The following is a 24539-nucleotide window of genomic DNA, read 5'->3' on the forward strand; positions in this document are numbered from 1 at the left end:
CATGGCAGGCTGCTGACAGCTCCCACCAGCCAGCAGGCCACTTGCACAGCCTGAGGCAGGAATCCTGCCTGCAGGAAGCCAGAGAAGGGGCCAGTTCTCCACAGTGTCTCGTATAGCGATCAAATAAGACACCACTAAAGAGATGTCATTAAACTGTGAGCTGATTGAGAGCTTGGATTCCACCTTCATCCTTTTGTATCTGGACGAGGACAAGATAACTAAGGTATAGCATCCTGATGAGGGAGATCATTAGTCTAAGGTAACACTCGCATCTACGGGTTTGCTCAGATACAGACTTTTTGAAAAGGACATGGGTTATTTGTATGTTTCTTATTGAGGTGTTAGAGATATATATAGTTAGCCTTTTATCTGATATACCATTGCTAAATATTGTTCCTAATCTGTGGGTTCTCTTTTTACTCTCTTGATGTGCACAAATGTCATGTTTTTAGGAGATCCCAGTCCTCTATTTTATATATATATATATTTAATCATTTTATTAGGGCTCATACAACTCTTATCCCAATCCGTACACACATCAACTGTGCAAAGCCCATCTGTACATTCATCTCTATCTTATATTTTATGGTGCGGGTATTTTTCATGATGCTTGGTAGTGTGGGCCTTAAGTTTGTCCCTATGTTTTCACGGATGGTCTCTTTGGTTCTAGGGTTTATATTTGGATCTTTAATTCACCTTGATTTGTTTTTGTGCATGGGGTGAGGTATGGGCCTTGTTTCATTCTTTGCAGGTGGAGATCCAGTTTGTCCCGCACTACATATTAAAAAGGCTCTCTCCCCCCATGTGATGCATTTTGTCCTTTATCAAGGAGCAGCTGTCTGTGGGTACTTTGTTGCAGTCCTGGGTTCTTACTAAGAAAAATACAAATAACCCAAATCAAAAAACAGGCACAAGACATGAATAGACGATTTACTAAAGATGACATCAGGTGGCCAACAATCATAGGAAGAAATGTTTGAGTTCATTAACCATAAGAGAAATACAAATTAAAACAACAGCGAGACACCATCTCACACCAACAACACTCTTAGCAAAATTCAAGACAGAAAATCACAAATGCTGGAAAGGATGCCGAGAGATTGGAACGCTCCCACAGTGCTGGTGGGATAGTCGAACTGTTTATCCACGATGGCCGTCAGTATGGTGCTTCCTCAAGCAAATGCAAATGGAAAGACCTCGTGATCCTGAAACCTCTCTACTTGGCATAGACCTTAAGAAATAAAGAGAAAAACACGAATGGATAGATAGACACACCTAAGTTTATTGCAAAAATTTCTATAATAGCAAAGAGGGGAATGGATAGACCAACTCTGGTACATCGATGTAATGGAAGAGTTTGCATCCTTAAAAAACAATGATGAGTCTGTCGAATGCCTTACAACACGGACAACATTAAAGAACAGTGTGCTCTGCAAAGGTAGTCATTCTCATAAAGATAAATATTTTATGACCGCACTATGATAACTTTTTAAAAAGAAAATGGTTTTTCACATCAAAGGATAAGACTTTAAAGGCTATGATGAGGGAGTGGTAGGGGCAGGGAAGGGAGAGGAAAGGAAGGAGGGAAGGAGGGTGGAGGAAAACTCAATAAAAACAGGAAGCACATGGGAAGTCGAAGAAAACTGTCAGAGAAACTGGGCTGGCAGCTTTTTAACAAGTTTTCCTTTTTCTAGTCTAGGATTTCTGCGTGTTATAGAAACCCTAATTTTTTTTTTTTTAAGAGCACGACATGTGAGTCCCCCTGCTTTCTCCTTCTTTAGTAGTGATTGACTTCCGTGGTCTCTTCTATGTGTGGGTGCAAAGACACTGAGTCTGTCCCAACTCATGGTGATCCCACAGAGTAGAACCGCCCCACGGGGCTTTCTAGGCTGCAGAGTGTGTGTGTGTCCCAGAAACTTTCCTTTGGAAAGAAGCAGGTTAGGCTAAGTCTGACGGTAGCACCTTCCAAGACTCTCTTGACTGCTTACTCTTCTGAGATCGGCTCCTAATAGACATTACTGGAAACAAGCAGGCTGTCAGCAGAGCATGGGGAGGAGTGTGGAATTCCGTGGTGGGTGCCCAGGGGTAGACCATTGATAAATTGCGGAGATAAACCAGGTGCTCAGAAGACAGCAATGATGGGCCTGCTGGGATCTGAGGGTTTTTCTTCAAAGGAGCTATGGCTTTCTGCAGTCAAGTTTAGGTGTTGAGGGTGCTCAGCTGAAGTTCTGTGTCCACTTCAAGACTTAGAGTCTTGGTCGACCAGAGGTTCCTTGGGTCGCAAGCTCTCTGGAAACATCTGCCAGGTGCTTTCTCTTAAAAGAAAGTGCTCCTGTCTTGAAGCAGGTTCTATTGGCCCTGGAATAGGTCGGTTTATTGTACTAACCTGGCCAATAGGAACATGTGGGATTAATCAGGTCACAGTTTGATTGGAGGGCAAAGAGATGAGTGGCTCTGCAAGGCCCGCCCCCCTCTCTCTTGCCCTCTGGTGATCAGAGTTAGTGTCCGAGACCTGCTTCGCCACGCTGCTGGTTTGTCTATTGCTTGAGCTTGAGGCTGGTGGATCCTGTCACCTTGAACTGCTTGCTTTCGATATCCCATCCGGCCTGCTTCGCTAAGCTCCAGAGCTACTGACTGTTGGTGACCCACGCTGCTGCCTGCTGCCTGTGGGCAGACTCTGCTTGCCTTGCTCCTGGGAGGACTCTGCTGTCTGCTTCCTTGACCTTGGACCTGGTAGCCCATGTGAGCTCACAGACTTCCAGTATATTGACTGTTTCACGGAAGTGAGGTGAACTGAAGCCTCGGTACTGCTGGGTGGACTAATTAGCAGTTGTATCCCTTCTTGCTCTATAAACACACACACACACACACACATATATGTAAAATCATAAGTGTCCTGGTTTGTTTCTCTAGAGAACCCTGCCTCACACAGGTGTTCACCTGGAGACTAGCCTTGGGTCCATTGTGTTTTCCCACATGTGCCAGGTACTTGGGGTCTGTCCCATCTCTGAGACAACCTGTCCCACTCGCTGAGTGCTTATAAGACATTCATTCTGAGGCCAAAATTGGAAGCAAAAACAGCAACACCATAAAACCCCCTTTCTGAACCACAACTCTGACTTAAAGTGCAATTTTTGAGAATATACTTCTCTATTCCTTGAAGAGCTACCTCTGTATCGTCCGCTATTTATGTGCTCTGAGAATTCGGTGGGAACTCCTTTTCTAAGAAGTGAGTTAGCTCTTCAGTGATCATGTTTACTGGGTCTCCTATTTTAGTCATATCTGGAGGGGAGCACATGTCAAAAGTTTCCAGCACAACTGGGGCTTCTGATGAGCCTTGTGGCTCAGGTGTCTTGCTGCCACACTTCCCCCATAGGGACGAACTACCTCTAACATCCAAACCTCAGCCGTTAGCCCGCTCCTCCCTCTTGGACATTATAAGCATGTTGCTGTAGGGACCGTGGACTTGGTTCCAACTCATAGCAACCTTGTGCACAGCAGAGTGAAACACTGCTTCGTCCTGCACTGTCCTCACCATTGTTCTTGTTTGAGCCCCGGATCGCAGCCATGGTGCCAATCCACCCTGTCGAGGGTCTCCCTTTATTTTGCTGACCCTCTACTCTACCACGCAGGACATGCTTTTCCAGGGGCTGGTCTCTTCTGACATGTGGGAAGTCTTGAGACTGCATGAGATGCAGTCTTGCCGTGCTTGCTCCCAGTGAGCATTCGGGTTGTACTTCTTTCAAGACAGATTTGTGTATTCTTTTGGCAGTCCACGGTACTTTTCAATATGTTCCACCAACGCCATAATTCAATTGCGTCATTTCTCTATCCTTCCCATTTCTAAGTTTCACAGGCATACAAGGTGATGGGTAACATCATGATTGAGTCAGGTGCACCTTACTCCTAAGTACTTCCTTGCTTTTCGACACTTTAAAGAGGGCTTGTGCAGCAGATTTACCCAATGCAATGCATTATTATAAGGAAAATATGATAATATTATTTAAAAGAAAAATGTTTTATGGAAACAAATTTGAAAACTTAAGATAAAATGGACATATTACCTGAAAATACAACTTACCATAACTGACATATAATAATAAAAAAGAAATGTGAATAATCTCATACCATAAATAATCTTGCTTGGTTGTGTGGAATCTGCACCCAATCAAAAGGCAGTCATTGGAACAGAACCAGCACACACTGCTGGTTAAAATCAGCAAAGGTGTGTGTCAGGCTAGTATCCTTTCACCACACTTACTCAATCTTTATGCTGAGCAAAAGCTGGAGGATATGAAGAAGAACTTGCGTCGGGATTGACGGAAGCCTTGTTAGCAACCTTCAAAAGCAAGGAGGACTTGAAGACGTGCTGAGGAAGACCAAAGACTGTCGCCTTCAGTGTGGATTGCATCTCAGTGGAAAGAAAACCAAAATCTTCACAAAGGGCCAGTAGACAGTGTGATGATACACGGAGAAACCATTGAAGTCGCCAAGGATTTCACTTCGCTGGGCTCCACATCAAAGCGTACAGAAACAGGCAACAAGAAACCAAACAACAGACTGCCTTGAGCACAAGACCTCTTCAGCGCGAAGGGCAAGGATGTCGCCGCTCTTCTGACTGAGGTTCAGCTGGCCCCACCCACGGTGTTTTCAATCACGCATACACATGCGAAAATTATACACCGAAGAAGGAAGACCACGTAACCATGGATGCACTTAAATTATGGTGCTGGCAAAGCATGCTGAAAGTTCTGTGGACAAGCCGAAGGACAAACAGATCTGTCTGGGAGGAAAGACAGCTAGACTGCTCCTTAGAAGGAAGGATGGTCATACTTCATCTCACAGATTTTGGACTTAATATCAGGAGAGACAAGTCCCAGGAAAAGGACGTCATACTTGGTAAAGTAGGGGGTTAGCAGAGAGAGAAAGTGTGTGTATGTGTGTGAGAGAGTATATATATATATATAGAGAGAGAGAGAGAGAGAGAGAGAGAGAGAGAGACTTACACAAAGGCTGCAACAATGGGCTCAAGGTTAACAATTGTGTGGACGGTGCAGGACTGGGCAGTGTTTCATTCTGTTGTGCACAGGATCACTAGGGTTGCAACTGACTCGAAGGCACCTAACAACAACAACAACAACAAGAACAACAAATATCTGTTAAGGACATTAAATTTGTTATAAAAAGCCTTCCATAAAGGAAATGTTGACGAAGACAGTTTCGTTCATTCTGTGGAACAATTAAGGAAAAGAACACGCCAATGTTTGATAAACTCTTTAGAAAACAGAAGGGAGGCTACTTTCTAACTCATTTTATACGATCAGTATAATTCTCACATCCAAACTGACAAAGATATTATGGAAAAGAGAATGAAGTTAGGTGTGATAGTTAGGTTTGGGGTCAAATGTCTGGGCCAGGATGCTCGGGAGTTTGGCGGTAAGGCCCCACCCGTAAGGTGGAGATCACAGCCTGATGAAGTCTCCCCGAGGGTCGGCCTAGTTCATGGTTGTAAATGGATGCTGTGGAAGCTTTCTCTTTTCTTCCGGCTGCCCTGGACCCTGTGTCTGTTTTCTTGGGGCTTGGGTAGACAGCCAGTCATGTGACCCACTGATCTTGAAGTTGTCTGTGGTCTGCCATGTGGCCTGCCTTGGGTCCACTCATCTCTGCCTCCACTGGCTTGTGGCCTTCCCACCTCCTGGTTTATCCATCATCTTCCTAGCTTGTCAGGCGGCAGTGTGTTATGACCCAGAGATTCAAGTGGTGCTGAGTCTGCCTGCTCAGTGCCTGGACCACTTTCCCGAAAGAAAGTTTTTCTTATACATGTATGAGTGTCGCTGGTTTTGTTTCTCTAGATAACCCAGGCTAATACAATAGGTGCAAACATCTTTTAACCAAATGTCATGATAGATATAACTAAGAATGTGTCACAATCAAGTAAAAGCTATATAAAAATGCAAGAGTTGAGTTAGTGCTAGAAAATCAATCAATGAAATTCATCCTCATAGCAGCAGAAGGGAGAAAAGTCACATGATCACTTCAGTAGACATGGAAAATATATTTGAAACTTTCAATATTCAGTTATAATGGAAACTCTCAGAAAACTAGGGGTAGAGGAGAGTGTCCTCAATCTGATAAGAGCCATTTAAGAAAGCCTATAGCTAACTCCAAGGAGCCCTGGTAGTGTAGTGACTATGTCTGGGGCTGTTAATTGCTAGGTCAGCAGTTCAAAACTAATAGTCACTCACTGAGGGAAAGATGATGTTTTCTACTCTTATAAACAGTTACAGTATTGGAAACCTCCAGAGGCAGTTCTACTTGTCCTATAGGATCACTATAAGACAGAACTTGACCCAATGGCAGTGAATGTGGAGTTTGGGTAAAGCTGCTAGCAGTGAGTTTGAAGTTTTAGTATAGCGAATGCCACCTCATGCGCGGTGATGTTGGGCATTGAATAAGGACAACTGAAAAAGAATCTGTGCATTTGATTGTGGTGTTGGTGAAGGATATTGGCAGGACCATGGGCTGCCAAAAGAACAGACAAATCTGTCTTGTAAAATGTACAGCCAGGATGTTCCTTAGAGGCAAGACTTCTTCTCATGGATGTAGGATGTACCGTCAGGAGAGACCAATCCCTGGAGAAGGACATTATGCTTGGTAAAGCAGAAGGGCAGTAAGCTCTACCTTGAGGGCTGCCTTGAATAGACATTGCTGAAAGAAATCAAAGTTCTAAATAAGTGGAAATATATATGCCATGTTTAAAGACCAAAAATGCAGTATTGTCAAATTTTTGATCCATAGAGTTATTTCAATCCCAGTCATAATGCTAAGTGAGTATCTTTTATAGAAGTGTTCAAACTGATTCTAAAATTTATATGGCCATGCAAAGAACCTAGAAAACCAAAATCGATCTTGCAAGAGGAAAAAAAAAGTGATTTCAAGAATTGTTATAAAGTCACAGTAATCAGAGAATGTGACGTAGGACTGACAAGCAGGTCGATAGAGCTGAGTAGAGAACCTGGAAATAGGCTCCCAAGTGCATGGTCACTTGACTTTCGACAAAGATGTCAAAGCAAAGAAAGCCATGAGGAACATAAAGTCTTCTCAAGAACCATGCTGGACGGACCGGCTACTCCGATGGAAACCAGCAAACAAAACCTCAACTTGCTTCTCACAAAGACACAGAAATCAGTTTCAGATGAAGCACATACCTGCTTATAAAAAGCTAAATCCAGGAAGCATTTAGAGAAAAACAGGGGGAAATGGACACATTCTGGTAGCAGGCAAGGTTTGGAAGACAGGTTATGGTTATTGAAAGCAATAACCCTAAAAGAAAATAAATTAGCAGCTATTCAGAATTAAAACCTATTTGTGAAATATACCATTAAACCCTATTCTGGGAGAAATATTTGCAAAACCTATCTGAAAAAGGATGGGTATCCTGGATATGTAAAGAACTCTTTCAACTCATTAATAAAAGACAAACAGACCCATTGAAGGGGACAAAAGTTGAGTGAACACTTGAGAAAAGATGATGCACAAATGGCCAACAGGGTCAGTCCAGCTCCCTGAGGGTCTTCCTCTTTTGTTGTTGTTGACCCTCTACTTTACTAAGTAGGATGACTAGGGATTATATTAACCAGACACTCCTGGGTAAGGGTAAGGGTGAAGTCCAACCTATCGATTGGGCCCCAGGCCTTGTGGCAAGTGTCCTTCCTGAGATGTCGTTGGCCCATCCCTCAACATCCTTCCATAACTGGCAGGCCAGGGAGAGGGGAAGAACTGTGATACACAGAGATTAAACTTCAGGGGCTGGTGGGCCGGACGGACAAAGACCCAAAATAGAAATGGTGTTCTGTTACACACCCACATGAGGAAGGTCATGCTTCTTATTCAAAGAGACCTCGTGTAACAGAGTTGACCTGTCCTGGGGGCTGTACTTGGCTGTCATCTTGATGGTATCAAATGGCCAGGTCTTTCTTCAGCAAAGCCAGTGAGTAGGTTTGAACTGCCAGCCTTTAAGCCAGCAGCCAAGCCCTTGACCACTGCAAGCAACTTGACATCACTCAGAGACAACAGCGTGCTTCCTGCACCAGTGAGCTGCTGACTCAGATTTCTACCCCCGACTTCTGCTTGGTGGAAGCCTCATTAAGACAAAACCACCCGACCAGAAAAACAAAAAGTCCAGGACAGAACAGAACCAAACCAACAATAACAAAATGCAAAGATAAAACTAAAACAAGAAAGAAAAAAATCCCCTCTGGCTTCTTCCTGACAGCTGGTCCCAGTGCAAAGCGCACAACACCAGAGGGAGAGTCATTCAGGGAGTGGAGGGGGTGGAGCCGCATCCCAAGTGTTCCCTTGCTTGACCCTAAGCGGGTCCCAGCCTTTCTGAAGACCCCTATCTGCCCAGCCCGGAGCAGGTACCATCCTGAGAGGTCCTGGCTCTCTGGAACGGGCGTGATAGCTGCCTTTGGGACCCCAGGGGCTCCCTGGGGGTTAAAGAAGGCATCTTCACAGCCGCAGGGAACAGTCACAGCTGCTGCGCTTTTGCGTACCGACTACTGGATGCAGAGATGCCGTTTTGCAGGTGAGAAACTGCAGGTGAACAAAGACACCACCAGAGGGGCGGCCTGACCCAAGCTCGTCAGTCGGGATTTGAACCCAAGCAGATGAATTCTCATGTCTTTCCGCCCTGGCATCCTCTGGGGGCTGAAATCAAGTTGCCTTTCCCCTAGTTTTCCTTTGTGTGGCAGGCATTGCTGCTGTTTGGTGCCGTAATGCCAACCCCACTGGAAGGACGCTGCATGTGGAAGGTATTAAAGGAGCAGGCATTTGTGTTTGCTCCCGGTGGACATTGTATACCTCTGGGTGGCTGGGGATGGGAGGGACGGGCTGTTTTAATGAAGCAACACAACTGAAGAAAACAATGCTTTCTGGGTAGATTCACAGTCTCCCGATTTCAATTTGCTCTTTTTAAATCCTTTCGGAGTGGTCACTTGAAAAAAAAAATGCACTTGCTACTCATTTTCCTGGAGAGTCAGATGGAGTCCTGGGTTTCTAGGGTTCCTGGTCCAGAGACCGTTACTTTCCATGGACACCCAGCGAGGCAGGGCAGGGGCTATCCCAGGCTGTCCTCAACGGGTCTCCCTTCCAGGCCGCCTGCAGAGGGAGGAGCAGAAGCCAGCATTGGATCAAGAGCCTGGGAGTGGGAAGGCTTGATGAGAGGGGGATGAGGTGGTGACTCAGAGCCTGGGGACTGGTTCTCATTGTCCTGCAAGCTCCAGGTGAGGACCCAGGCTTTACTAGGATGATCAACTTGTCCTGGTTTGCCAAGGACTTTCCTCTATCTTTAAAATCTTGTGTGTTAGTCCGGGTTGACTAAAGAAACAAATTCATAGACACTCCTACATGTATAAGAAGGAGCTTATATGAAAGAGCAATAGCATATTAAGAAAACATCCCAACCCAGTCCAGATCAAGTTTGATATTAGTCCATATGTCTGATACTAGTCCATAAATTCTTCTTTAAACTCACACAGCACATGCAATGATGCTGAATGCAGGAATATCACAGGCCACTGGGTAGATGGTCTTATGGATCCAGTGGTAGTGGAAGCAACTTAGTGTTGGCATGGATTTCCATGTGTCTCCAGGGCTCTGGCTCCATTGGTGTAACTTCATGTGGCTTGTCAACAGGAAGGTGTACCAGACAGAGAATCAGTCTGGCCTCCAGTGAGCTATTTATCTCTTATGCTCCTCCAATGAGGTCATCAAGGTGTGACCTGATTGACAGGCTAAACCCCAAACCCTCACTCTTAATATCCTCAAGTTGACACCAGATTATGTAAGTACCACACCTTGCCTCCCAGGAGACTTTTCTGTCCCCAGGCAAGCTAAGACGGTTGTAGCTTTACCCAGGGCTCATCACAGGGAGGTGACAGAGAGCCTTGTGCTGGCCTTTGGATTGTCAGTAGGATGACCTGAGCTGTCCTTCCTTCTCTGGGCCTGCAGGTTGTTTTCAGTCATTTGATTCAGGCACTTCCCTTACCTCCTCCTGCTTCCAACTTACAGGTGCTGTCAGCCCCTAGGGTGGGCTTGGCCATGTCCTTTTGGCTAAAATAATGTGCCAGATCAGGGCCTGGATAGATCCTCCTGCTCTGGGTGGTCAGTGCCTGTGTCCCTTTCATGGAGAGGGCCTTAGACTGTGATGGAATGGACGTGGGAACCACATCCTCACTCTATTCCCTGGTTCTGGAAAAATTAGTCCAAGAGTCAGACCCATTAGCTAAACCCACATCCCACGGATCCACGCATCATCGAGTAGATGTTTGTTTTCCTTACTACCTCTTTTCTCGGCTCTGCCCCGCGAGGCCAACTCTCTCCCCCTCCAAGCTCCACTGAGAGATGGAGAGAGACCTGTGGGAAAGCTGGGCTTGGGAAGCGTCCGCTTCCTGGGGGCCCCATTTCGCATCTCTGGAAGCAGGAAACCACGTGGAGAACAAACGCGATGTTCGGCGGGTCTGCTTGCCAGCAAAGTCATCTCACAGGACTTTGCCCGTGTTATCCGGACAGACGGGTCCCTGGAGAAGGACCTCATGGCTGGTCACGTGGAATGACAGCCAGAGAGAGGAAGCAGCTCGAGCAGAAGGATTGGCACGGTGGCGGCAACGATGAGCGCAAACATGCCAGCGGTTGTCATGGTGGCGCAGCACCAGGCAGCGTGTGTTTCTGTTGCACACACGGTCGCGCTGAGTCACCATGACTCGATAGCCCCTGACAACCACACCATAACACAGACGTGACCATCTGTTGAAACGTCTCCATTCACTGGACGGGGCAGTTGGCGGCGTTAGCCCTCAACTCAACTCTTGAGAAGCGTGCCCATACTCCGTTCAGGAAGGGGCGGGCTGCGGAACCCAACGTTCGCCTCAGCTTCCCAGTGGAAAGGCCGTCTCTGCCACCAGGAATCATCGGACGTCTTTTTGACAGCGAGCACAGCCGGGCGGCATACCCCACGGCGAGAAGACAAGACCTGGGCAGGGGGTTCATAGAGCGCTTCGTACAACAGTGAAAGGCAGTCTACTTTTAAGCCATTCTAGCCACTTGATTACACAGAGTTCAAATGATTAATTCAAGGGTCTGTTGAAAAGCAGCCACCAGAACTCTCTTGGTGCCGGGCCAGTGGGGCCAGGATGGGGTAATCTCATAAATCATAACCAAAGGTCATGCCTTGATTGATTTTCCACTCTGAGACTGAAAAAGTATATGCAGCTTACATGTTGGTTTTGGCGACACCAGAAGCTCTTTCAGTAAAATTATTGTTGAGGGAATTACAAATAGATTTCAATAGTAAAAGGCAGTTTGCAAGAAAATGAGGGGAAGGAGAAGGGTCACAGCCCAGGCATGCTGGGAAGTTTTCAGAATGTGGAGTCTCAGTCTGTGTGCCCTTGGCACTTACACATTGCTCGTGAATGGACGGAAGGAGTGCCTTTGGAGACAACCGTACAGCCCTCTGCCCAAGGTGGGCACTCGGTGGGCAGATACTTGGTGGAGTGAACTGTAAGCCTGAATGAGCAGACCTCGCCAGCTCTTTGCAACCTTGTATGGTCTTTCTGGGATGCTCATGTTCCGCCCATCAACACATTTAGACGTGACCATCAACTTTGGTCATTAGAGCACAAGGAAGCTATCGGCTACCAGGACCTCAGATATGTGGCCCTTCTCCAGGACCACCACAAACGGAAAAGAAGGGCATGCTGATCCGTCCAGTGCCTACTCCTGACCCAGCACCACAGTTCTCGGGGCCCCGCTGTCAACCCGCACCACAGGAGTGGGGTGTGCTGTGTGCTGTGAGCTATTGGGTTTAGGTCCACTGCAATGGCTAATGGGCTTGTGTCACCACAAGCCTCTGGCTTTCTCTCAAGTTTAAACCCTACTCTTGTTGTAATTCCTGTTGGGGTTGTTTAAGGAACGTACAGGAACTCCGTTCTTGCTTCCAGTCACCTCACTAAACAGGCTCCACCCGATTCCCACACCCACTCTCTTTCAGATCCTCTGTGGACACAGCCATCATGATGTTCCCCATATTCGGCACCTTGTACCCAGGGAGTCAGTTGGTTGTTATCCGCCTACCTAACTCAATACAACATTTAGATGCTCCTCAAGAAAACCAACAAGAGTCCACTTTTCTAAAGCCATTCATGAGAAGCATAGATTTTACAGAGGACAGCATTGAGGAGATCAAGGAAGGGATGGGCTTCACATGCTCTAAAGCCAAGGAGACCCTTCTCATTGGATACTTCTATGCTTTTCCAAAGTTCTTGGTCTTCTGCGTACTCACCCCCCTGGAATTCCCATCCCAACCAAGGAATACTGACTGAGTCCCTACCCTCTGTCTTACATGGAGTAGCCTCTCAAGCCTTTAGAGCCTGGCCTTGGCTTCAAAGAATCCTCAGAACACCTTCCTCACAAAGCTGGGTCTACTCGACAGAATCTCATAAAATCTCCCTCCAAACAATGTCATGACCACCACCACCACCATCACTACCACGACTCTCCCCGCCACCGTCATGATTTCTACCACCATCACCATCATCAGCATTACTGTCATCCTCACTACTCTCAGATAATCACCCCCACCACCATTGACTGAAGGCTCATCATCTCTCGGGAGCCCTAGTGGCACTGTTGGGGAAGCATTGGACTATCGCCCTTAGGTCAACTCTTCTGACCCGCCCGCTGCACCTTGGGAGAAAGGCTTTGGAGGTCTCTGCTCCCTTAACGATTCACAGCCTCAGAAACCCTATATGCTAGGGTCACCATGAGTCAGAACCAGCCTCATGGCAATGGCTTTGGCTTGGTGGCTTGGGAGTCATTTTCTCTCAAGCAAAGGAGGACACAAATTTTCTTACAACAAGCTTATGAGTTAGGTAACATCTATACTTCATTAAGTAGGCGAGAACACTAGAGTCTGAGACTCATTGGCCAATAGGCAGTATTTGCTCAGCGGAGAGCCTCTTCAAGCAGCTGCCAAATGGCTGCTTTCCTCTCTGTAAATTCCCTGTAGCATTCCTACTGGAGCCTGAATCAGATCCTTTCCACCTGCGCCAACCCTTAATCCCAGGACATGGCCCTCTGTGATTTCTGCAACCGAGTTCCCTTGATGGACCTTCTCATTTGCACACAGTCCTTTGCTCTCCCTCCCCATCATTAAGGCCAAGATTTCTGGAGCAGCTACTGCTCTGATCACATTCAGAGGACTAGCCTACTCTCCCATCATGGTGGTTAAATCTGCACAATCTTTTTCTTGTTTCCATAATTCCAGAATTTTCCTTCCTATGCCATTTTGAGCATCAGGGGCAGATTAATGTCTTTAAAGCCCCACCTGGCACTCCAGACTTTGGCATCCCTAACTATTTTTGGCTGGTGCAGTATTTGGCCTTGAGTACACACATGGTCAGCCAGGTGGACTGGATGTCCAGTGCCTGGACATCTCAGCCTTTCCCATCTCTGCCACCGGACCCAGCTATTTGTTCACCCTAGAGAGAATGCTCTGCGTCATTCATTCAAGGTGTGTTGCGAATCCCTACCAAAACGGTGTCCTTTAAGATACGATAGGAGAGAGAGCAGATAGCACAGACGTTCCAGTCATTGAACCTGCGTGGTGGGCAGATGACATTCTTGGAGGTCATGGTGCTTTGGTTTCCCTTGTCTCAATAGCAAGCTTTGGTTGTCGCTTCATGACCTCCTCATGTGGGGCATTGTATTTCCAGTGCCTACCTTTGGGAAGAGAGGATGTGGCTCTCCTCCTTAGCCTAGCCCCAGGCCACGTTTCCCTCTCTGCTAACATTGTTAAACTACCATTGAGCATGATCAAAATTCAATCCTTGCCACTAAGTGAACCCCATTCAGAAATGAGCTCTGTCATTCTAAGTGACTCTGCTCATGTGACCCATGCTCCCCAATCCTGCCAGCAGACACTGTTTCCTTCCACTCATGCAATATCCCAGGGCTACAGAATGATTTCTTGGATCCCAGGGTCCAATTTATGTCATGGGTCAAATGAAAGTTTCCCTCCTTTGCTAGAAGTGCATCTCTTTGAAGCAGGGACCATGAACTACAACTTGGGTGTCCATTACTTTAGTACAATGCTGTGTACATAGCATTAGCTGAACGGATGAATGGGTGATGTCGAGAAGATCATGCACTGCTTTATGCTGGTGTGTGTGTGTGTGTGTGTGTGTGTACATACACACACACACACACACACACACACACACACACGCACATGCACGCACCAGTTCCTTGAACATGAAACCAGGCCATGGAGACTTTGGATGGTGCAAGGCCAGGCAAACATAGCAGTTACTTCCACTGGCAAGCTAACTTCCCTGTTCTAAAGAACTAAAGTATCATTTGTTCCTGTTCCCGTCTCCTGTACAGCATGGTGGCTGAGAACAGTAGGGTAATTCCAGGCTGGGTTTTCTGAGAAACTGCCTGGCTCCCTAGTAGGTCAACCAGAAACATTCTTCACACCCCAGTGGACTATCAATAAGTTAAACAGGCTCATTGCTCAAAAGAGATCGCCGTGTTTTTAGAGAACGTACAATGAAATAGAAAGTGATTGTATCTATTTTTAAAATAAAACACACTTTTTTCAAAGGTGAAGCGAACTTACCATAAAAATAAACAGGTCTGTAGTTGAGACAGTCAGTATGCCTTAAAACACAACAAAGCAAAAGATACACACAAAATACATTCATAGTTGTTATCTATGATGTCCCAATGATCATTATAGAATCACTTACTCAATGGGACTTCTCTTGTGGAAGCAGCTGGTTCATTCTACCCTTTCATTGCTAAGACCATGGTTTCTTGAGCATCTATTGGTTAAGCACCTTTAGCATATGATGCCATGATTCCATCCAACTCTCCCCAGAAGGCAGCAAAGTTCACTTTGTTGGCATCCCGGCATCCTTCCTATAGTCTGTCTCCCCAGCCTTAAAAGCCCCAGTGCCCTGCTCCCTCCATGGCCCTTTATGTTTACTGTGTGAGGAATACCTGCATTCCTGGCCTTGGCCCACTCCTTTTGCTTGGAAGAGCAACCTCCCATAACCCCAAGCTCTGAGCAGCAGTGGTGTTTATGATCTGAAAGCCCATCCCTGGCAAATGATTTGAAAGTTCCACTACCTTTATAATGGAGTGAGGCATCAGGGGGGCTTTAATGTAGAGTGTGGAGGAAAGATGATAGACTGATCGTCTTGGAAACCCTACGGACAACCATAGTTCTAGTCTGCCCTAGACGGTAGCAATACGTCAGAATCAACTCAGTGGCCAAAGGGTTTCATGTAGAAGCAGAAGGTCCTCGGGTGGCATAAGTGGCTTTCCCTTGACAACTAACCTAGTGGTTGGGGCTTCCAACACACCCAGTGGCACCATGCACCATGGGATAAGGGCTTGGTGACCTGCTCCTGAAAGGATTACAGCCAAGAAAACCCTGTGCAGTGGGGTTATACCCAGGCCCTGTGACACTTGGGGTCCTAATGAATCAGAAAAGACTCCCCAATAACTGACAACAACAACAATAATATAGAAACAAGCAGTCCCTGAGCCATGCAAATGCTGAAGGCACTTGGCTACCAAACAAGAGGCTGGTGGTTCAAATCTACCCAGAAGTGGAAGAAAGGCTCGTGACTGGGAGTCTGATTAGTCACCATGACAACTGGTAGAGGTCACATAAAAGCAATCGGGAGAATTACAGGACATTAGACTATAGAGAGGTGAAGAGCCCTGGTCAGCGCTTATTATACAGAAATGGCTGCCATACAAGAAAAGTATTTCCAGGTTGGTGAGTGTTTTCATCATAAAAAGCATGCTGGATTTTGTCAAATGTTTTTTGCATCTTTTGAGATATTCCTAGGGTTTTTGTTCTTTAGTCCATGAATAGACTATATTGCAGTGATTGCATTTTGAATGTTGAATCAATCTTCTATTCCAGGGATAAGTCCCAGTTGATTACAATGTATGAAACTTTAGCATCCCCGCCTCCCCAGTTGGTTTGTTAGCATTCTGTTGAAGAGTTTTGCATCTCTTCATAAGGAGTATGAATCTGTGTTCCCTTTTATTGTGATGCCTTTGTCTGAGTGAGGTCATGCTGGCCCCATAGAATGATTTAGGAGCCCTGGTGGGGTGGTGAGTATATGTTGAGCTGCTAACCATAAGGTCTGAAGTTCAAACCCACCAGCTGTTTCATGGGAGAAAGAGGAGGTTTTCTGCTCCCATTAAGATTTACAGCCTGGAAAACACACAGGGGCAATTCTACTCTGTCCTATAGGGTCACTATGAGTCAGAATCGACTTGTTGGCAGTGGGTTTGGGTTTAGAATGAGTGGGGATGTGTTCCATTCTCTTTTCTCTCCTTTTCTGAGGGAAGAGTTTATGAAAGATTAATGTTAATGTTTCTCTAACCATTTGGTGGAATTCACCAGTGGGTCTCCTAGGACCTAGGTCGTTCTTTGTGAGAATTTTTTGCTTTGTTGTTGCTATTAATTAAGTGTGTACACTAGTGCTGCGTTGGGGCATGCTGTCACAGCCAGCTAGGCAGTCGACCATGAGGCCTTAGCCTTCATTTCCTGCTCATGTAAACCCTCGAGGCTAACCAGGCATCAGTGCTTAGGGTCTTCCCAAGTCTTTTCTGAGCATGCACACAGTCCTTCTTCCCTCCGGCGCACGCTCTTCGCAGCCAAAGCAGTCGCTGTGGAGCTGATTGTGACTCGTGACAGCCCCATGGGTCACAGAGTAGAACTGTACTCCGTGGAGTGTCCAGGGCTGTGACCTTTCGGAAGCAGAATACCAAGTGTTTCTTCCAAGGCACTTGTGGGTGCGCTCAGACCACCCTCCTGGCTGTTCCTGGTGGAATATATTAACTGCTTGCATTACCCAGGGACTACTAGTGGATCGTCTCAAAACTCACTGCCATCCAGTCAATGCTGCCTCATAACAACCCTGTAGGACAGAGTCGAACCACCCCTGTGAGTTTCCGAGCCTGTAAATCTTTATGGGAGCAGAAATCTTCACCTTTCTCCCTCAGATGACTGGAAGGGCCAAACTGCTGACCTTGTGGTTAGCAGCCAGCTCATAGCCCATTCACTATCAGCAATTCCCAGAAACCTGTCCAAGCTTTTCAAAGACTCTGTGGGCCTCCTGGAGTCCCTAAGAGATGCACAAGGTTAAGGATCTCAGCTGGTAGACAGAAGGCTGGGAGGTTGAGTCCACTCAAAGACATCCCGAGGAAAGACCTGGCCATCTACTTCCATGGACTCAGCCACTCCCTGCCCTAGGGAGCCAGGTCTTCTCTCCATGGAGCTGCTGTAACTTGGAATAGGCTAATGACAGCACGGTTTGTTTGTTTGTCTTGCTTGGGTTTGATATTGTTTGCTCCAACTGTTATCTACTCGCTCAGAGATAATAGCCTCTAGATGTTTAAAATTGTTTTGGACAAATAACCCGGAGGAAAGGGGGCATGTGGGGAGGTGGGGAGATGGAAATAGGGCAAATAAAAAACCCTACAGAGCTCATTGTTTTCCCCAAGACTCAAGCCATTTTTCAAGAGTAAATTTTCTCTGGATTGCTGCCATCTGATTTCCAAAGATCTGGAAGAAACAAAAATGCCTCCTGATTCCTATAGATTTTACCAGTTTCCCATGACTTTTACGACAGAGAGAGACTTCGGTGGTGGTCACGGCAACATTTCTCCAGTTTGCGTTACATTTTCCAACACTATATTTAAAAAAAAAGTCACTTTCAGCGCGGTACAGACACCATCAGACAACCTTAAGATGCCTGGCTCCTGTGAATCAAAGTGCTGTGGATTGAGTCAAGTGGCCCCTCTGCCTTTTCTGACCCATGTTCTTTGGCTATTTGAACCCTCCAACGCCCCTGCGGTGCCAGGCTTGCGTGCCCCCCCTGCCCACCACGCACCACGGTGCGCTCTGGGGTTTGTCTGGAACCCTCGCAGTTAAGAGCCCGAGGACCTCATGTGGGAACGTTCATCAGGAGAGGCACACTCTCTTCATGGTTCCCACTGCCAGCGAGTGGATTCTGACTCACAGCAGCCTGACAGGGCAGTGTGGAGTCCCACAGAGGGTTTTCAAGTCTATGTCTTAAAGGAAACAGATGGCCTCATCATTCTCCTTCCGAGCTACTGGGGGGTTTGAACTCCCAACCTCACCTTGGCAGCCCGTTGCGTAACCCACTGGGCCACCAAGTTGCAAAAGAAGGTGTTGGCATGGTGGTTAATAAGTTGGATAATCAAGGAATGGCCCTGAGCGATGCCAACCTTTGTGCAGCGCTGCTAAATCAAAAGGTTGGCAGTGCAAACCTGGCCTGCTGCTCCGCGGAAGAAAGGCCTGTTGGCTTGCTTCTGATAACAGTCAAGCAACCCCCTCAGAGCAGTTCCGCTCTACAGCATATGGGGGACACCAGGTTTAGCTATTGACGCGCTTGGGCCTCACCTTCTTCCCTTGGAGGCACCGTCTGGGGCGGGAAGCTGAGGGCAGCCGAGCCGCGAGGGATCTCAAGTCCCACCTCGGCGAGGACCCTGGTCTCAAGCTCTGCCATCCCCTTCGCTTGGAGAAGTCCTGCCTGTCCAAAGACCGGCATCGGTGACTGATAAATCTGTTTGGCTTCACCTCGCTGTCATCATGTCATGCGAATGAGACACCCCCCACCCACCCCCAGCTCCCCCCACCTCCCCCCGACTCCTTTGGATGGAACTGAATCCGACCTGTAGAAGTTTCTGACCAGGTTTCTCACCCGCTCCAAGGAGCGAAGCAGGCCCGCGGCGGCATTGCAACAATCGAAGGACATTGGAAAAGGAAGCATTTTGTTTCTTTTTTGTTTGAAACGAACTTGTATGTCACAGAAGAATCGAAGTGTGCTTCCATTGTACTTAGCCTCCTTTTGCAGCCAATCAGACCAATGTGTGGATCTACCGGGCAAGGAAATGAGAGAGTTTTTCAGCCTGTGAGCCTTCTCTCTCTCTCAAAAAAGAAATCTAATCTTTATTATGTATTTAGCACCCATATATACCGTATGTCTATATCTCCCCCTTTTTGCTTGTGAAATATACTTATAAAGGAAAACATGTTTTATGTAGTTGCACATAGTTATTATCAAATCAAATCATCTCACAAATCAAATCAATAAGAGTATCCCATTATCCACACCTGTCCCTGTCACACACACACCCATCTCCCCATATGTGGTTACTCTCAGCTCTTTTTTCCTTTCTTACTCTGTGTTAGTCCAGGTAGACTAGAGAAACAAATTCATAGACACTCATATGAGTATCAGAAAGAGCTTTATATAAAAGAGCAATTGAATATTGAAAAAACATCCCAGCCCAGTCCAGATCAAGTCCATAAGTCTGATATTAGCCAATATGTCCAATAACAGTGTACAAATTCCTCTGCAGACTCACGCAATACATGCAATGACGCCAAATGCAGGAAGATCACAGGCCAGTGGATGGAAAGTCTTGTGGATCCAGTGGCAGTAGAGGCATCTCAGTGCTGGCAGGGGTCTCCACATGGCTCCTTCAGCTCCAGGGCTCTAGTGTAGCTCCATGTGTCTTGTCAGCAAGCATGTCTCCCAGGGAGTGAGTCTGTGTCCTGCCTCCAGTGAGCTTTTGGGCCTCCGAATGAGGTTATCAAACTGTGATTGACAGGCTAAACTCCACCCCTTCACCCTTAAGTCTCAAATTGACAAAAGATTATGTAACTACCATATCCTCTCTACATACATTTCTCCACCCCCTTCACTCCCCACTCCTCACCACATTGAAGTCTTTATGGTCTAATCCATTGATGTGAAAACAATTTTTCTTTATTTTTATGATATTGACTAACTTTACTGAGCATAATGTTCTTTAATTTTGTCCATGTCTTCAGGTGTTTGACAGACTCGTCTTTGTTTAAGGGTGCATGATATTCTCTTGAGTGAATGTACCAGTTTATCTATCCCTCTGTAGGTTTTTGATGGTTTCCTTCCTTTTGCTATTATAGAAATTGCTGGAATAAACATAGGAGTGCGTATATCTGTTCCTATTTTGTTCTTTATTTCTTTAGAGTATATACCCTGTATAGGGATTATAAGATCATAAAGTATTTGTAGTTGTATTTGTTTAAGGAAGCGCCAAATGGATTCCCATATTGGTTGTGCAATTCTATAATCCCACCAGCAATGCATGAGCTTTCCAATCTCTCCGTTCCTCTCCAACATTTATTATTATTTGCTGAAAGCGTTGGTGTGAGGTGGTATCTTGTTGATTTAATTTCTATTTCCCTTATGGCTAATGCATGTGACTATTTCTTTATATGGCTGTTGGCCACCTGGATGTCATCTTTAGTAAATTGTCTATTCATAGCTTATGCCCATTTTTTGATTGGGTTATCTGTGTTTTACTTACGAAAATAAGTTTTCTGTAGATATTTTTTAATCTGTGTTGTCACTAGTATATCAATGAATCATTGCTAAATAATTCCCCCCATCTATAGGTTCTCTTTTTCACTCTTGATGTCATTTTTTTTTGCTGAAATTTTTTGATGTGCACAGATATTTAATTTTTAGAAGGTCCTGGCACTCTATTTTGTCTTCATTGGTGTGGGAATGTTTCATTATGTTCAGTAGTGTATTTGTGCTTTGAATTAGGGCCCTTAAGTTCGTTCCTGTTTTTCATTGAAGGTTCTTTGGTCCTAGAGTTTATATTTAGGTCTGTAATTCACCTTGAGATTGCTGTTGTATATGTGTGAGTTGTGAGTCTTGTTCCGTTATTTTGCAGCTAGGTATCTAATTTTTTCCATCCACGTTTACTGAAAAGGCTCTTCACCACTTAATGTGTTTAGTTCTCCATCAGAGACTGGGGGTCTGTAGGTGCCTGGTTGTATTCCTAGGTTTGCATTTCTAATACATTGGTCTTCAGATTTATCGTTGCATCAGCACCAAGCTGTTTTTATTACCATGGCTACATGATAGGCTTTAAATCTGGGAGTTAAAGTCTCTTACTTTGGTTTTGCCCTTTGATAGTGTTTTATTTATCCTGTTTCTTTCCTTTCCATATAAAGTTGGTGAATATTTTTTTTCATTTTTTTGGAAGAATTATGCTGGGATCTGGGTCAGAATTGCAAATGTTTTTAATAATATTGACATTTTCACTCTAGTCTTCTTATCAAGGAGCATGGGGCATTCTCCCATTTGTGCATGTCTCTTAGTTTCTTGTAGAAATGTTTTATAGTGTTTTTTTTTAATAAGTCTTTTTTCTCAGGAAAGAGTTATTCCTAGATACTTTATTTTGTGGACAGTTATCGTAAATTGAATTGGTCTTTAAATTTGCTTTTCTAGTGTCATCTTCTTTAATATACCAGGACTCAACTGATTTCTGTATGTTGATCTGATAGCCTGCTACATTGCCAAAATTTTTAATTAGTTCCAGCAGTTTTAAGATTTAATCTTTTAGAGTTTTCTGTATATAGGATTATATCATCTGCAAATGAAGAAAGCTTTGTTTCTTCTGTGCCAAAGTTGATGTCTTTAATTGCTTTTTTGATGTTTTATAGCTCTGGCTAAGGTTTCCAGGATTATATTAAATATAGCAGAACAATCCTGTCTGATTCCTGTTAGAAGGGGGATTTTTTTTCAACTTCTCTCCATTCAATGATATGCTAGCCACTGGTTTTGAATATATGGCCTTTATTATGTTTAGGAATTTTCCTTCTATTCCTAATTTATTAACATTTAAAAAAATTAGATCATTCTTTTTTATCATTCTTGATAAAAAATAAAAATACTTTTTCTGTATCAATGGATATAATCATTTGTCCTTATTCTTCTCTGGGTGGTGGATTATATTGATGGTTTGTCTAATATTAAACCACCTCTGCCTACTAACCATGAATCCCACTTGATCATGATGTATCATTATTTTGATGCTTTGCTGAATCCTCTTGGCTAGAATTTTGTTGGAAATCTTGGTGTCTATATTTCTCAGGGATATTGGTCCATAATTTTCAATTCGGGTGATGTCTTTGCCTTCTTAGGTATCAATGTTACACTTGCTTCAGAAAATGGATTTGTAGCATATTTTATGTTTTTATATTGTGAAATAGTTCATGTAGGATTGGACTTATTACTTCTCTAACTGCTTGGTAGAATTCTGCAGTAAAAACATCTGGTCTCGGACTTTTTGATGTTGGGAGTTTTTTATGATCTATTTTTTTTTCTTGCATTATATTGGCTTGGTGAGATATTTCTACATCAGTTTGTAGGTAGTGCAATTCTAGGATTTTATCCGTTCAAGATTTAAAAATTTTCTGGTACACAATTTTTCATAATACTGTGATTACTTTTTATCTCAGTTGGTTCTATTGTAATGTCATTTGTTTCATTTCTCATTCATAAATTTGTTTTTCTTTTCTTTTGTTAGGTTTGTTAATGGCTTATTAATTTTGTTAATCCTTTAGAAGAACCAGCTTCTTTTCTTGATGATTTTTTTCTGTAGCTTTTTTGTTTTCTAATTCATCTATTTCTTCTCCAATCTTTATTATTCATTTTCTTCTAGTATAGGAGTGTTTGTTTTGCTGGTCTTGTTCCAATTGTTGTAATTGATGTGTTATGGTGTTTATTTTAATTCTTTCTTCCTTTTTGACGTGTGCTGTTCTTGCTAAAACTGCCCTCAGTACTGCTTTTGCTGTGTCCCAGAGAGTTTGTTATGCTGTATTTTCATTCTCATGTTTCAGGAATCTTAAAAGTTGTGTTATTTATTTCTTCAATTACCCATTGGTATTTAAGTAAAGTGTTGTTCAATTTCCATGTATTTGACTTTTGGGGGTTGATCATCCTGTGGTTGATTTCTAATTTTACAGCATTCTGATCTGAAAAAAATTACTTATAGTATCTTGATGCTTTGAATTTATTGCTTTATGACCTAAAATGTGATCTATTCTAGAGTAGGTGCTGTACACACCTGAAAAAAAGTGAATTTTTTTGTTGTTGAGTGTCTGTATATCTCTTAAGTGATCTAAGGGATCAAATTGATCAATTATGTTGTTTAGTTCTTCTGTTTCTTTGTTGATTTTCTTTCTAGTTAATCGATCCCTGCTCAAAAAGGGATTTATTAAAGTCTCCCAGTACCATATTATGGTCTATTTGTCTCTTCATTTCTAAGAACTTGATTAACGTACTTTGAAGGTCTTTATTTGCTCCATATATATTAATTATGGTTATAATTTCCTGTAAAATTGAACTATTCAACTTTATTTGTGACTTCTTTTGTCTCTCATTACATCTTTGGCTTTGATATCTATTTTGTTGAGATTAATATTGCTACTGCTACTTTCTTTTGACTGCTGTTAGCTCGATATATATTTTTCCATCTTGTGATTTTTAGTCTGTCTTTATAGCAAAGGTGTGTTCTTTGTAAGCCACATATTAAAGACTCATGTTTTCTTATCCATTCTGTTAAGCTTTGTCTCATAACTGGTGAGTTCAATACATTCAAATTCTATGTGGTAATTGATAGGTATGGTTTTATTGCCATTATTTTGTTATATATTTTTAATGAGGATATTGGTTTCAATGGTCATGATTTTTGGGGGGTTACTCTTTGTCTATTGTAGATTATCTTGTCAATTCTTTCTTTGAATTTCTTTTGTTCTTATCTTATATTGCTTTTATGATTTCCCCATTTTCTGTTTTATTGAGGTTTGAACTTTTTCTTGAGGGTGCTTTGTATTTGTGGTTGTCTTCCCAAAGTCAAATTAGTTTGATGTCTTTTGCTAATGACTGCAAACCTTCTCTGTTTTACTCTTATTAACTATGAACTTGGTTCTCTCTCTTTTTATTTCTATACATATAGATGCACATATAGTTGTATCTGTATGTGTGTGTGTGTGTATATATATATATATATACACATATATATACACCTAAACATATGTATACGTATACAAGGGGTATTCCCCCTAAATGAAATTTTTTTCAAAGCTATGTATTTAATTTTTTTTTACAAAACAACCTATCACCTTCAAAGTACTCTCCATTACACTTAATATATTTGTCAAATCTGCTATTCCATTCTTGGAAACATTTTTAAAACTCATTTGTTTGGATGGCTGACAGCACCTCCTCGTTTTTTCCTTTACTTCCTCTACATTGTTAAATCGCTGTCCTTTCTTATCCCTCGTTATTTGCAGAAACAAAAAAATGTTTCACGGGTGAGGTTAGGTGAGTAAGGTACATGGGACAAGAAAGGCATGCTGTTTTTTTTGTCACAAATCAGGTGCACTGAGATGGCTGTGTGAGCCGATGCATTGTTGTGGTAGCAAAACCAGTCCCCCATCTGCCACAAATCAGGCCTTTTTTGTCAGACACTGTTACACAATCTTTTCAGAACCTCTAACTTAGGGGTCCTCAAACTTTTTAAACGGGGCCAGTTCACTGTCCCTCAGACCTGTTGGAGGGCCAGACTATAGTTTAAAAAAAAAA

The sequence above is a fragment of the Echinops telfairi genome, unplaced genomic scaffold, assembly GCF_000313985.2.
Source record: "Echinops telfairi isolate 266 unplaced genomic scaffold, ASM31398v2 ScPeMD7_11;HRSCAF=52, whole genome shotgun sequence".
NCBI classification, from domain to species: domain Eukaryota; kingdom Metazoa; phylum Chordata; class Mammalia; order Afrosoricida; family Tenrecidae; genus Echinops; species Echinops telfairi.